The sequence below is a fragment of the Miscanthus floridulus genome, chromosome 2 (assembly GCF_019320115.1).
Source record: "Miscanthus floridulus cultivar M001 chromosome 2, ASM1932011v1, whole genome shotgun sequence".
Taxonomy (NCBI): domain Eukaryota; kingdom Viridiplantae; phylum Streptophyta; class Magnoliopsida; order Poales; family Poaceae; genus Miscanthus; species Miscanthus floridulus.
Window position 1 is genome coordinate 44,604,756 of NC_089581.1, and position 13,784 is coordinate 44,618,539.

Below are 13,784 nucleotides of genomic sequence, written 5' to 3' on the forward strand. Positions count from 1 at the left end.
TGTGATTATGTTCTTTCAGTAACTTATATTATTTATTACATTTATCTCATCAATTACTTCAGATGTCTTGCATTGAATTGTTCCATTATGTTAGGTTGCGATGCTAAACTAAACTATAAAGAATCTAAGTTTGTCCTAGACTAAAGCATGTAAAATTTGACTAAAGATCTAGATGGGTAGAGATCTGGATTCTAGAGAGATCTAGATTCTAGAATCTAGATTACAGAATCCCTTAGGATTCGAACACTACCTCAACCTTCCTACAATAATTTTGAAACCTTACAAAAAATGAAGTAGCATATGAGAGAATAATTGGCTTTGATTAAGACAGGTGTGCTACAGAAGCCATATAGTAAAGCTTTACAAAGGAAGTGGAAGATGAACCTAGGCTTTACAAATTGCATGAAACACTCGTCAACATAAGTTCACTTATGCTGAAAGTTCTCGCTACTTTATCCATCACAAGCAAAGTGAATGGCACGACACAAAGGAGAGTAGCACCTTGAACACAAACATACTCCCTGGAAGTGAAAGCACTACTTTAGGAAGCCATGTTAACACACTAAGTTGAGAACAAGGAGTACAAGGATCCTCCCATGGATTCCTACTAATCGGATCGCTTTAGTACAGTTCCTTGTTTGCATCATTGAACTATGGGTGCTCCAGTGCCTTCTTTGAAGAGATTCACTTCGCCAACTCATATGCAAGCATTTTATGGCAACCACAGCAAAAAACATGACCCCGGGGGGGGGGGGGGGGGGGGGGGATAGCCCCACCGGTTTTTCATTAAGAGGAAAGCCACAGCTTCCGGCCGCGGAAACCCCACCCGCAAGTCTTATTCAATAATGTGCTTACTAGCATCAGCGTATGAATCTATCGACTGCCCAATTTGTTTAGTTTTTGAGTTATGTGTGATGTGTGATGGTTATTTTTTGTAACATTGATGTGCACTCCCGATGCGATTGATGTCGCGCGCGCGCATACACACACCTTACAGTAACATTGGGGTACTGCATGCCTACCCAACTTCTTTCTTTCTTTGACAATAATTATATATATAATCACTTATGTATGTATGTGTTACATATAATTAATTTATTAATCGATTATTCTTGTTACTACTTAACACCTCGGGGTAGGCACAACAGAGGAAAAAAGGAAATAATAAAAAACTACAATGGTGAATATGCTTGAAGCGGCCCTGCACCACGATGGACAAAAAAGCATATTACAGGATAATCTGGAGGAACCATAGCACCATAGGGTCAACTGGTGTGAGATATATACAATCATTGCAAATTTTTACTCAAGTAGCTCTAGTACTAATAACTAGTTGCACATGATAGGTAGCATGAGTTCTAAACCTAAACTGACAAAATTGGCGAATGATATGGCAAAACAAAACTAATAATATATGATATGGATCATCACTAAAGAACAAAATGAAGATTGAGACCATACTCCTCCCACCAAACAGCCCGGCCGATAACTATTCTTGTGGGGCATAGGACTGGAAGCTCTGGTTCACGAACTAGAGCTTCTCCTATGGTTGTGCTGTAGCAGGTATTGGAGCCATGAGCTTTTTCTAGTGCCATTGTCAGTAGTTCTCCCCATCTTGTACACCCACATCACGAGATTAGACACCCAAACTAAACATTGAAACATTTAGATGACAGGAGGCGAATTATCCTCAGATGAACATAGTGTTGCTTTCTCTCCACTAAAAAGTTAAACATCTATTACACTAGGCCCAATCAAATGATATACAAGATGATAAAAGCATATATCAAATTATATTGGTTACTGGATATAATTTTAGTATTTTTATTTAATTCGCTGACAAACATAAAGTCCGCTACTATTACACTAACACTGCACAACGTGATTTCCTAATTGTTGTATATTGCAATTGAGCAGCCCATGATCGGACATAACAATACACACCAATTTGGCATTCTAAGCTACAGATGTAAAAATTTTGTTATTAAACTAAACCACATATATTAGGAAATCAAAATTATGGTAAGTATGTTTGTTTCCACAATGAACATGCAATTTTTCTAGGGGAGGTGGAATGAAGTAAGTGTATGAGAGAGTGAGAATAAAGTAAGTGTATGAAAGGCCAGGAGTCCATTTCACATATCCTTGCCTCCTTTTTATTGGGGAGGTGGAAGGTAGAGATTTTCATTTCATCCCTCGACGAGGATTTTAATTATAGACAAGTCCTAATAATTTAAAAATAGACCCCTAGATACTCACAATTACCCTGGACCTAGAAATTATACTTTTTCTACACTAAAGGGGTTGCACCACCAATAGTAGCCCCTCAACTATATGATTTTGGATGGAACAACAAGACCCTATAGTTATCATGACTATATGAGGTCAAATTAGAACTCAAACTTGGCTGTGAGCATTGCCTTCGCAACCTGACCCACCCACGTGTGCAACACTAAAAACTCCATCCAAAAAACCATATGGAAAAAGGATATTGATAAAAGAGCATGCATAAGACTTTTATCTATACAAAGATCAAATAGGGATGCTTTTGTCTTTGATTGATCTTTGGAGCAACCTTCGTTGGAGCTTCCATGGTTTCGCTTTTCGCAACTTGAACGCATATGCTGAGAAATTTCATGATAAAATACTACTTTCCGGGCTAAGAATTTAGATGATTTTTAGGACTTTTGGAAACCATTTGGTGCTAACAAGCTTAACCAAAAACGCAAATATAGCTTTCCGGAAAGAAGCTTGATTTCAAAACAAAAGCTATGATGTCACGTACAAGCAAAATTTATCGCGCTTGATTTTTAGCATCGCATCTACTTGAAATATTACAAGACGTCTTTTGTTTTGGACCGCTAATAAAAAATAGCTTAACAAAAAAACTCAAATATAGCATATCAGTTCTAAGCAAGATGGGTTGTCGTTGATTTTCTTATGTCTACACAAAAAATTACAAGATTTTTGTAGGTCTCTAGCTCATTCGTTTAATTTGGATCCATAAGAAAAGTTACACATAGTGAGTCATGCTAAACAGTATGGCGTGACTTAACTACAATGTATCATGCCAAAGGAGGATGGCGTAACTCTACTTCCACGCCGGCGGTTTACGTGAAAAATTTTGACCGTGACGCTAGCGTGTCAATGAGTCACGCCAGTGCACGTGGTGTGAACATGAGTAGCACCATCACATTTTTTTTGTGCTTGCCTCCTTATTGGCGGAGATGCAGCGCTACGAATAGATCCTGCTCAAGTAAGGTTCAAGTAAGGTCACGACAAAAAGAGCTAGTTTCTAAAAATTTAGTTTGGACGTGCTATTAATAAATATGAGTATTTTTGGGTTTAAATGAAAAAACTTGTCGAGGTCAGCCGACCTGATGGATTTTGAGAAAATCGGTAGAAAATTACAATTTTACATTGTTGGCAACACCATTAACTCCAGCCTGATGTTTACATGTTGAAGACCCTCTCCATTCTTTGGGTTTGGCTTTGCCACTGCAGACTGAAACCCCACTTTCTGTATCGTGGTTCGTGGAGCATTCTTTGGCCGATTTTGCTGATGGATCCCACTAGTGTCTGGCCGGTTATCTTCTTTGTCGCTGCTTAATTAGCTTTAACATGCATGTTCTCTGCATGCATCTACCTCAGGACTACTAGTACTAGGTGCAGGGAGGAAGGGTAAGGTTCCATGAGAGAATCAAGGCAACCTTTGCTGCTGCTGTCAAGAATAAGCTAGCTAGCTGCCACTGATCCAGTGCACAAACTAAATCAGCATCGCTTTAATCGTCATGAACTTTTTCCCCCCACTAACGCTGCTTTACTCAAGTGTTACTATGTCCATCCACATCAACACAAGTGTTAGTTTCTGAATTGCCTTCAGTATGCCTGCTCTGCCTGAATACAATGTTCACACAAGTGTCAATTTCTGAGAAAGGTGAGAGAGAGAGAGAGAGAGAGTTGCACTAGAGATATATATAATACATGGTTCCATGATCCAAAGTTTAGTTGGTTGCTAAATATCAGACCATTTTAGCATACTTATATGGTCTAATGATCTAATGGTATTTGTGTGAGGTTGATGATTGATTAAACTTTAGACCATATAACATACTGATAAAGTGGGGAAGAAGTGCTATGATGGATGTGGTTCGATTAGGATCTTTTAACCTCTCCTACACTACACTGTGAATCAATCAATTGCCGGGGTTTACAGGTAGCAGCAGCCTCCCAACCCACTCGGCGAATACACAACAAGAAAAACAAAAGGCAAAAGGCATGTCTCGGCATTGGGCCAGCGAGCCAGCTGGAAGATGAAAAGAGAGGCCCAGGCCGTGTCTGTTTTTTCTAAACTCACGGGCCCATACCGATCCGATGCCAAGCAACAACAACATTTTTCATTTCGTGCTGCTTTATTCGCGCTGTCCTCCTCTGTCCTGCCTGCCTGCCCATCTTTATTATTATTTTCGCCCCTTTAATTAATTCTCCCTCTCACTCTCTCATCCACAATGCATATCTTCCTTTTCCTTACCGGCGGCCTTTTTTTTCATTCTTCTTTTGCCTCTTTCTTCCGTGTCCTACACCTCTCTTGCCTCCCTTTACCTTACACACCCTTTTTTATTTCATGCATTCATCACCGTCGCTTTACAAAGAGATGATTCTTAACTTTGATCACAAAAAACTGCTTCTACCACTAGTCACTGAGTTTTATATTAGTCAATATTTGTTTCCTAGCCACCATTCAAAACAACAAATTTCGTGAATCCTGACCAGAGAATTTTGGCACGGATTTCATTTTCGTATTCCTGAGAAACAGTTGCATTTTTATTTAGCTTGTGCATGGATATTTCGCTTTCAATGGGGACCCAAAATTTACTATATTCTAGCATTTGTTGGACATAGTGCCACTTGTTTCCTTTTTCGTTTTTGTGATGCTGTGGTGGTGGCAAGTAGTACAAGTCTTTTGGCATCAGAGTTAAGAATAAAGGTAAGGAAATTGGCTGGAACATATATGCTTATCTAGGCTCAATTATATAAAAGATATGATACTATTATATTTTGTTACTCTCTCTCAGACCTGAAATATAAGACATATTTAAATATTTAAAATTCAAAATATGTCCCAAACCATAAGGGAAACGAGGTGAAGTAAGCAACAACTCAACTTTAAAAAGGCAACATGCATGTATACTATTAATGTCTAATCACCCACGCGAATATGATGATCATAATATTTTCTCACGATTAAGAGAGTGCTATATGCATCATTTACTTGTATTTCATAATATATGTGTTCTGGAATTCAATTCATAGGCTACCCTGAAGTGTTCTCTACTTTCTTTTTGACAATTGATTTCTCAACTGTGGTACTAATATACGGTTGAAGTGTTCTCTATTTTCTTTTTGAAAATTGATTTCTCAACCGTGATATTACTAAAAATCAAAGCATCATGACTCATGATGAGAAGATAATAAGCGTTATTACATTTATACAATTTCAGGTAAAGCCACAAAAAAGTAATAATTTAAGACTTTTCAAAAAAGGTAGAACGAAAAACATTTGTGGACAACATTTCGGATAGGCTATAGTCCCCCACAGAAGGTTCCAATCAGTCATTGTGAAGCTAGCTGCCCTTGGATGATTGGGGCAGTCCAGTCCAGTCCAGTCCAACTTGCAAGCCCCAATCATCCAAACCTACATCTTCTTCTCTCTAATAATTCCATTCCAATCAAAGCACCATCAATCTCCATCCAACCATCACCCAAATCCCATTTCCATCCAAAAATCACAATCTACAGACGCAGGTAGGATTAATCACCTTATTAGCAGTAATAACAACACAGAAGAAAAACCTCCAATTTTCACCTTCCCATCCTACACTCCAGCCCTTTTGACCGAGGTAGTGTAGTGTACGTGGCCATCACATGGATTATGGGCCTTTTTTGAGGTCGAGGCACCAAAAACCACCCACCGTCATGTGGTATCCATCCGTCCATCAGGTCCACGTGAACGCCATCGGGCTGGCCACGCTGTGCTTCCCGTCCGACCACACGAGCCGCCCGAAGCCGGTGGTGCCCGACGGCTGCGACTTGGACGTGAACCTCACCGTGTAGCTCTTCTTCTCCCCCACCGACGTGAACTCCAGCTCCGCCGGCTCCACGTCCACGGCCACGCCCTTGGCGGCGGCGAGCGACGTCGACACCTTGTACGTGCCCGCCCCGCCCACGTTGGTCAGCGTGCGCGTGTGCGTCACGGTGGTCGAGTCCCCGCCGCCGTCGCCGTTTGCCGTCGAGTAGGCCACCGAGAAGGACGGGTAGTTGAGGCTGCCCACGGAGTAGGTCTTGTTCTCGGCGCACGCGTACTCCCGGCTCCGCGCCACGGCGGCGATCATGGTGGAGCTGTACTTGAGCGCGCACAGGAAGTCCACGTAGTCACGGGTGCCCAGGTCGTATACCAGCCCAGGATCCACCGCCCGCGCCGGGTCCACGTGCCCGGCGCCGTAGTCGAACGGCGTGGCCGCCGCGCCCGTCGCCGCGTCCAGCAGGGGCGACGACGACGCGCCGCCGGAGTAGCTGGCGTAGGCCGTGGTCATCAGCGCTGAGCGCACGGCGGCGGGGCTCCACTCCGGGTGCGCGCTCCGGAGCAGCGCCGCCAGCCCGCTCACGTGCGGGCACGACATGGACGTGCCGGAGATGATGTTGAAGCCCACGCGGCGGGTGTCGGCTTCGAGGCCCGTCGGCCCGGCCTTGCCCGTCCACGCCGCCAGGATGTTCACCCCGGGCGCGATCATGTCCGGCTTCAGGATCTCCGGCGTCACCATGTTGGGCCCGCGCGACGAGAACGCCTGCCACCACGGGCGAGGGGCGCACCCCCACCTGCGTCCCGGCGACCACGATCGTCGCCGTGGGGTTCGGGTCGGAGGCCACGTACGACTTGATCGCCGCGCCTTCCCTCTCGCCGACGCCCGCGGCGGGCAGGAGGTGCGCGTCGGCGACGAGCTCCTGGCCGTTGGCGGCCGTGTTGGACAGCACCATGCCGGCGCCGCCGGCGTCTCGCACGACGAGGCCCTTCTGGACGCGCGCGCTGACGCCGCGCTCGCACACGACGATCTTGCCGGCCACCTTCTCCGGCGTGAGCGTCCCGGGCATGCACAGCTTCCCCGCGGTGGAGTTGGAGGCGTTGGCCGCGTACACGATGGGGATCGGGGCGCTGGGGAGCGGCTTATTCCCGGAGTAGAGCGAGACGCCAGTGTAGTTCTTTCCGTCGCCGAGCACGACGTACGCCGGGAAGTCGCGGTCGAGCGTTCCCGCGCCGACGGTGGTGATCCACGGCGCCACGTTGGAGAGCGTGGAGCTCCCGGGGCCAGCGTTGCCCGCCGAGCAGGAGACGAGGACGTTCTGCTCCGTGGCCGCGAACGCGCCGATGGCGACGCTGTCGCGGGAGTAGTCTGCCGCGCCCCCACCCAGCGAGAGCGAGAGCACGCTGCACCCGTCGGCGACGGCGGCGTCCATGCCCGCGAGGATGTCGGAGCTGAAGCACCCAGCCGAGCCAGCACACCTTGTACACCGCGACGCGCGCCCGGGGCGCCATGCCGCGCGCCGTGCCGGCCGCGAAGCCGAAGAGGCTGGCGCCGGGAACGGCGGCTCCCGCGGCCGTGGAGCTGGTGTGCGTGCCGTGCCCGTCGTCGTCGCGCGGGGACCGGGACTCCCGGTCCGTGTCGATGGGCCCCATCGCGGCCTCGTAGCCCTTGCTGAAGAACCGGGCGCCGACGAGCTTGCGGTTAGCAGGCGGCGAAGCCGCTGGCGCCGGCCTCGCACGCGCCCTTCCACCACGCGGGCACCTCTGCGAGGCCCGCGTCGTCGTAGCTCTTGCTCTCGGGCCAGGCGCCCGTGTCGAGCACCCCGACGACGACGTCGGCCGCGGTTCCGGACTGCGGGAACAGGCCCTGGCCGGCGTCCCCGCCGGCAATGCCCAGGAACTCGGGCGTCCGCGTGGTGTGCAGCTCGTACAGCGTCTCCGGGTTGACGGCCAGCACCCCGTCCGCGGACGCCAGGTCGCTCGCCTCCTGCGGCGTCAGGCGCGCGGAGAAGCCGTGCAGGACGGTGTCGTACGCGTACAGCATCTTGGCGGCGGGGGTGGGCGGACACGGAGCGCAGCGACGCGCCGTACCACTCGGCGTGGTCGTCCGCGTACTCGGCCGGCATCGCCGACTTGGCCATGTGGACGATGTACGTCTTCCTCTTCTCGGCGGCGGCGACGGCGACGGCGGCGGCCACCGCGAGCGCCAGGAGCAGCCCCCGCAGCATGGCGATGCTACGCATCTTTGCGCAGGTAGATAGATAGATTCGCGCCTTATATATATTATGATGAATGAATGAATATGGGGTGGAGCTAGTTTGAGGCTACAAGAACGTGTGCTGATATATACACACGCACGCCCTGCGCACGTATGTATATGTACACAGTGAGCGGAGGTGGAAGAGTGTGAGCAAAAGATGAACGGTTGGTGGTGTACAAAAGACTGAAAAGCTAGCCTAGGATGTATAGAAAAGAGGTGAAGGTGTTGTGTGGTTAAGCGATTGCTTAATCAGGGGTACGTCAAGCGCGGTCGAGGAGATGAATGATGAATCCATCAAAAGGAGTAAAACCAGTTGATGATAAAGATGATATCGATATCATCCGCCACTACTACATATGCCATGGGAAAAGGAGCTGAGACGACGAAAGGGTGGCGGTCACATGCATTTGATTTATTTCTCGGCAAACTTTGGGACTTTTGGGGGTCATCAGTTGGATTCACTGGCGGGCGGCGGATCGATCGGCGACGGGGACAACTGTTGTTGCCTCCCAAGTACCCGTGGCTTATTAGCCTTTTTGGTGAGGGTGATGAGGCTTTATTTCAGGGTGTGCCTGCGGTCCGGCCGCCGGGGTGTCGTCGACGACATTTTGGGGGCCGGGCGACCATGAGCTGAGCTGGGCTTGTCGGCCGCCGGCCGCCGCCGATAAAGTCCGGTCGACTCACCTCTCATGGATTTGTGGAGCTAACAGGTCGCGTGTGCAGAGGTAATTTGGTGTCCACATGCCGACATGCATGTGTCATATGTGCCGTACGTCTGCGCGTAGCCTGGCGTCCAATGAGACGACCAAATATATACCGGATGAAAATGAAATTTCACCAGCGGCGTTGGAGCACCACCGTGGAGTGACCAAATTTCCTGATCCTTGAGAACGGACGACGCGGTTTGCGTCAGGCAATGCAAAGGTCTTCTAATCTCGTCTGAGCTCTCAAGTCATCAATATAAATCCAATAATTGAAACAGAAGAAGAATATCATGTCACATATACAAATAAGGTTTGCTGTGAGCAGGACATTTTTTTTAATTTTGACTATAAATAAATCTTACTACTACTGATCCAATATTTGCTTTAAATCCTCCTTATTAATTGCCACAAGACACGCTAGCAAAAAAAAAAAAGATAAATTCTATAAATTGTTATAAAAATCGTAATTTTTAACCATCAATTTGATATAATCTATTTTTCATTGGCCATATTATCCATTGTATCTACTACAGTTCTTAAAATTACACAGCGCCTATATTTATGGAAATACTTTAAAATCAACCTCTATATTATTAAAGAAGTACTTACTTGTACTATAATGACAAATAACGTAAAGTAACCACCCCCTAATCTTCATCTAAATTACCCAATTATCCCATCTAAACTAACTCAATAAGTCAACCTAGATTAACTATCTCTATGATTATTAAAAAATAACCTAAATTAACCCTATATATGTCATCATGAAAAAAAAATGTGAAGTAACCCCTAAAATTTGCATCTAAATTAGCCACCTCCACCATTATGAAAAATATCTTCAAGTAATCTTCACCTATGTCATTATAAAAAACCCTAAAGCAACACCTTAAATTTACATATAAATTACCAACCTCTACCATTTAAAAAATAACCTAAAGTAAATCCACATATAGAACTACCTACATGTGTCATTACCTCATTATAAAAAAAAATCCAAAAGTTCCTCCACATATGCTTCGAAATTACCCACTTTTGTTATTGTCATTATAATAACTCAACGTATGCATACATGTTCTCCTTTTACAATTCACACGCCATGTATCCTTGTACGTAGAAAAAATAATCACATTTATTTACAAGCAAATACATATCTTAAGCGAAGTTTTCAAATAAACATATGACAAAAAGACATTAAAGTGAGATGCAAAGGTGAAATATATGAATATAAATATAGATGGAAAAGTGCATAGATTATTTGGTAACTAAGAGTCTATTACAACTAGAAAAGGTTAGAAAGTATACATACGAATGTTGCATTACGATATAGAAAATATGAGCAATTTCAATTAGCTATAGGCCCTAAATTTATCCATCTTACTACTACTAATTAGAGGCCTTAAACCGAGCCTTCATGTCAATTCTCACATGACGCAATAGAAAAAAAAACGAAAATTTCATAATAATGAGAAAGATCTTTTCAACAATTCGGTAGAAATTTTGAAATAGTTTTAGGTACTAATTAATAAACACGGACGATCAATACACTTATGTCTTCTAAAAATTTTAGCTCGTGTAGGAACATTGGTTGATGGTCTAATATATTTCTAACGCAAATATAAGTCTATATGTTCCAAACTTCTACTATATGGCTCAATTGGATCAAGAATCGGCTTCACATCGTCAGCTGCAAGCCTGCAGCAGCAAATGGAGCTCATCGTCTTCAGTCAAATAGGCAAATAGTAGTCAAACTTGACCCCAAAACTTGAAAGCTGATGGCCGGCCAGGATCGATGGTAACAATTGTTAGCCCAAAACTTTTTTTTTAGATCTTGTTCAGGGGAACGCGCACTTGCTTCATCATTGGGCGCTGTTACAAAGACAACAAGGAGGGAATCTTTCAAAGTAATGTTATAATTGAGTTTTGAGTTGGACACCTCTAATTTTGATATAACTTAATGAATAAGTGGCTTGATTCTCGTGCTCACAATGGTTAAAAGCTGGATGTTTATTGCTTTATCTAAACAAATGTTTTCTCTATTGCTTATAAACGCAATGTGTCGTAGTATTTGTTATGTAGTCAACTCAAGAGTACTCCTATATAGGCATGCCTCGGTACGGCGGTGGTGCGTGACGTGATTGGATTTGCTTGAGGATGACCAATAACTTGAGCGTACGTGCGTGATTAAGATGAAGTGTAAACAATGGTGAGCCATCAAAGTACTCAACCCATTGCATCTCCCAACTTGCATGCCAATGAATTGCAGTATATGTAATTCTCTGTCATCTCTGTGCCTGGCGTGATGATGTAACCAACCTGTGGACCTAGATAGCCCATAGGAGTAGCTGCCAATATCAAATCGGATAGCGAGGGAGAGGATAAAGAGAGGAGCGAGGGAGAAGAAGAATCTAACAGGCAACAATCACTACACGGAATCATGATTACAAAATTTTAATTAGACAACTGACAAAGACATACATTCAGCTTGCTATTCACACATGTCACGACGCCCTGAATAAACTAGACTAGCTCCTTTACCCTAGACCCGACCTATCCATCATCCAGCGCATAATAGAATCCACTGATTTGTGATTTGTACGTTAAGCTCATGTCACATTACACAAACAGAATGGAGAAGCCTGCAAAGAAGTTACCTACGGAGTAGCGATTAAAACCGCAACACTGCATGCTGCACTCTCTCATCAGTGCTTGTACTAGAGGCAGCAGCTTATTAGCTAGATGGAGCTGGTTTTGTGTACGGCTTCTGTACCATAGATGAACACACACGGTCAGTCACAGAGAAAAAGAGCGAGGAAGGCAGGTGATCGATGGCGACGTCGTGCTTGCTATGCTAGCAGAGGCGTCGTTGGAGCCAGCAGAGGCCCCCGGTACTACAGAAAATGTTAGCAACAGCGACGGCACATATATGGTGGACCGATGATCGTTAGCCAAGCACGGCGGAATCGGTCGACAGCACATATATGCCCCGGCCCTCCAACAAGTTCTCCAGTGTGGTCCTGGAATTTTTTTTTTTTGAGGAATCATCCTGGAATAATATAATATATAGAGCATCCATATCACGGGCTCATATATATCTCTGCGCGCGCGTGCAGTGTGGTGTGGCAGCAGTAGTACACTGGTACTGGATTGTGTCGTGTGAAGGATAAGACATCTAGGGCGCGGGTGCGGCGGCTCAATAAGGATGGGCATGTGGAGGAGAGAACATACAAGAGCAAGTAGTACGGTGATGATATCGACAGTGCCGGCCGCCCGGAGAGAAAGGAATTCCATGGATCTTGCATGCTTGCACTTGTTTGCTTTGTTTTGTGTGTGTGTATATATGCTCATGCAAATAGCTACTAGCCACCGACGACTATCGATCTGTAGTATAATATATTGTTTTTTTAGAAAGCTGGAGGGGCTTCCGCCCCTACAGATAATTTTATTAAAAGGGGAAAAAACAACAAGTTTACAAATAGAGAAAAAAACAGCCACCTAGGGGGTAGGGGCATCAGGGGACATCAACAGATACAAAGAAGTCGTTACGAGATACGTGTATGTTAAATTTTCTCAACTTTAACTAAGTTAGTAGAAAATACGTGCAATATTTATATCTCCATATAAGTCTATTATGAAAAATATATTCAACAATGAATCTAATGATACTAATTATATATTATAAATATTAATATTCTTTTATATATAATTAATAAAATTTTAAAAAAAGACTCACTTTTCGAGAAGGGAGATCGACTTACGATTTGCTTGTGGTCACCGTACATGTGGCAGCAAGTTGTAGACTAGGGCTCTATTCACTGGCTAGAAAAACGATTTAGGTTGATGTTGATTTGTTGTGAGAGAAAAATACTATTATTTCATTAAAATTGTATGACTGATAACAGGGACTAGACTCGTAGTAACAGCAGGAGTCCACACACACAGTTGCTTGCGTGTCCTTGAGCCGGAGATGGTGGCCGAGCGCTTCGTTCGTACTACGTGTTCAATCAACGTAACCGGCCATATATCACGGGCCAGTGTCCACCGTTTGCGACCACTGTCGTCCGTGTCTGTCCGTGTAGGCGCAAAGCTCCAAGCGGGAGCAGCTAATACCTCCAGGCAAGTGTGGGACACAGACATGAGTCGTGTCGTCTCCGCCTGCTGGCTAATAAGCTGATGGATGCCCCTGCCCAGTCCAGGTCCAGCCACGGCAACGAACGAATTCCCTGTTCGCTTATGCTGAAATACTCTAGGAAGAAAATACTATTGTATGCCTAAAAAGTAGTGCTAAATAAGCTTAAATCAACATGCCAGGGCCACCACGGCACCGCCCGTCGTCCTTCGTCTTCCATTCCATCCATGAGCTACTAGCGCCGGGACCTCGAGGTGGCGACGGCGTTCTTGGACACAGCCGACGCGATCTCTCCGTGGTAGGAAGCTTGACAAACGCATTGCGTGCGTGCATGCAGTCGCCGCCCTCGGCTCGCTGCCGCCATGCTGCATGCGGCATGCCAGCTTTGCCCTCTTGGCTTCTCTCTCTGGATCTTGCATGTATCAGTATCATCAGTCAACTGTCGGCTGCGTGTACACATACAGTACACGTACATCTCCAGAATTAATCCCAGCAAACCCATGACTCCATCCTCGATCTAGTTTTTATTTGTTGCTTTGGTAATGCAATATATATATATATATATATATATATATATATATATATATATATATATATATATATATATATATATAT

At 45.4% G+C, this 13,784-nt stretch overlaps 1 pseudogene; it reads right to left on the minus strand.

The window, feature by feature from the left end:
- Positions 1-5,516: 5,516 nt before the first annotated feature.
- On the minus strand, positions 5,517-8,664 carry LOC136522947 (subtilisin-like protease SBT1.7; annotated as a pseudogene).
- Between the last annotated feature and the right edge of the window lie 5,120 nt (positions 8,665-13,784).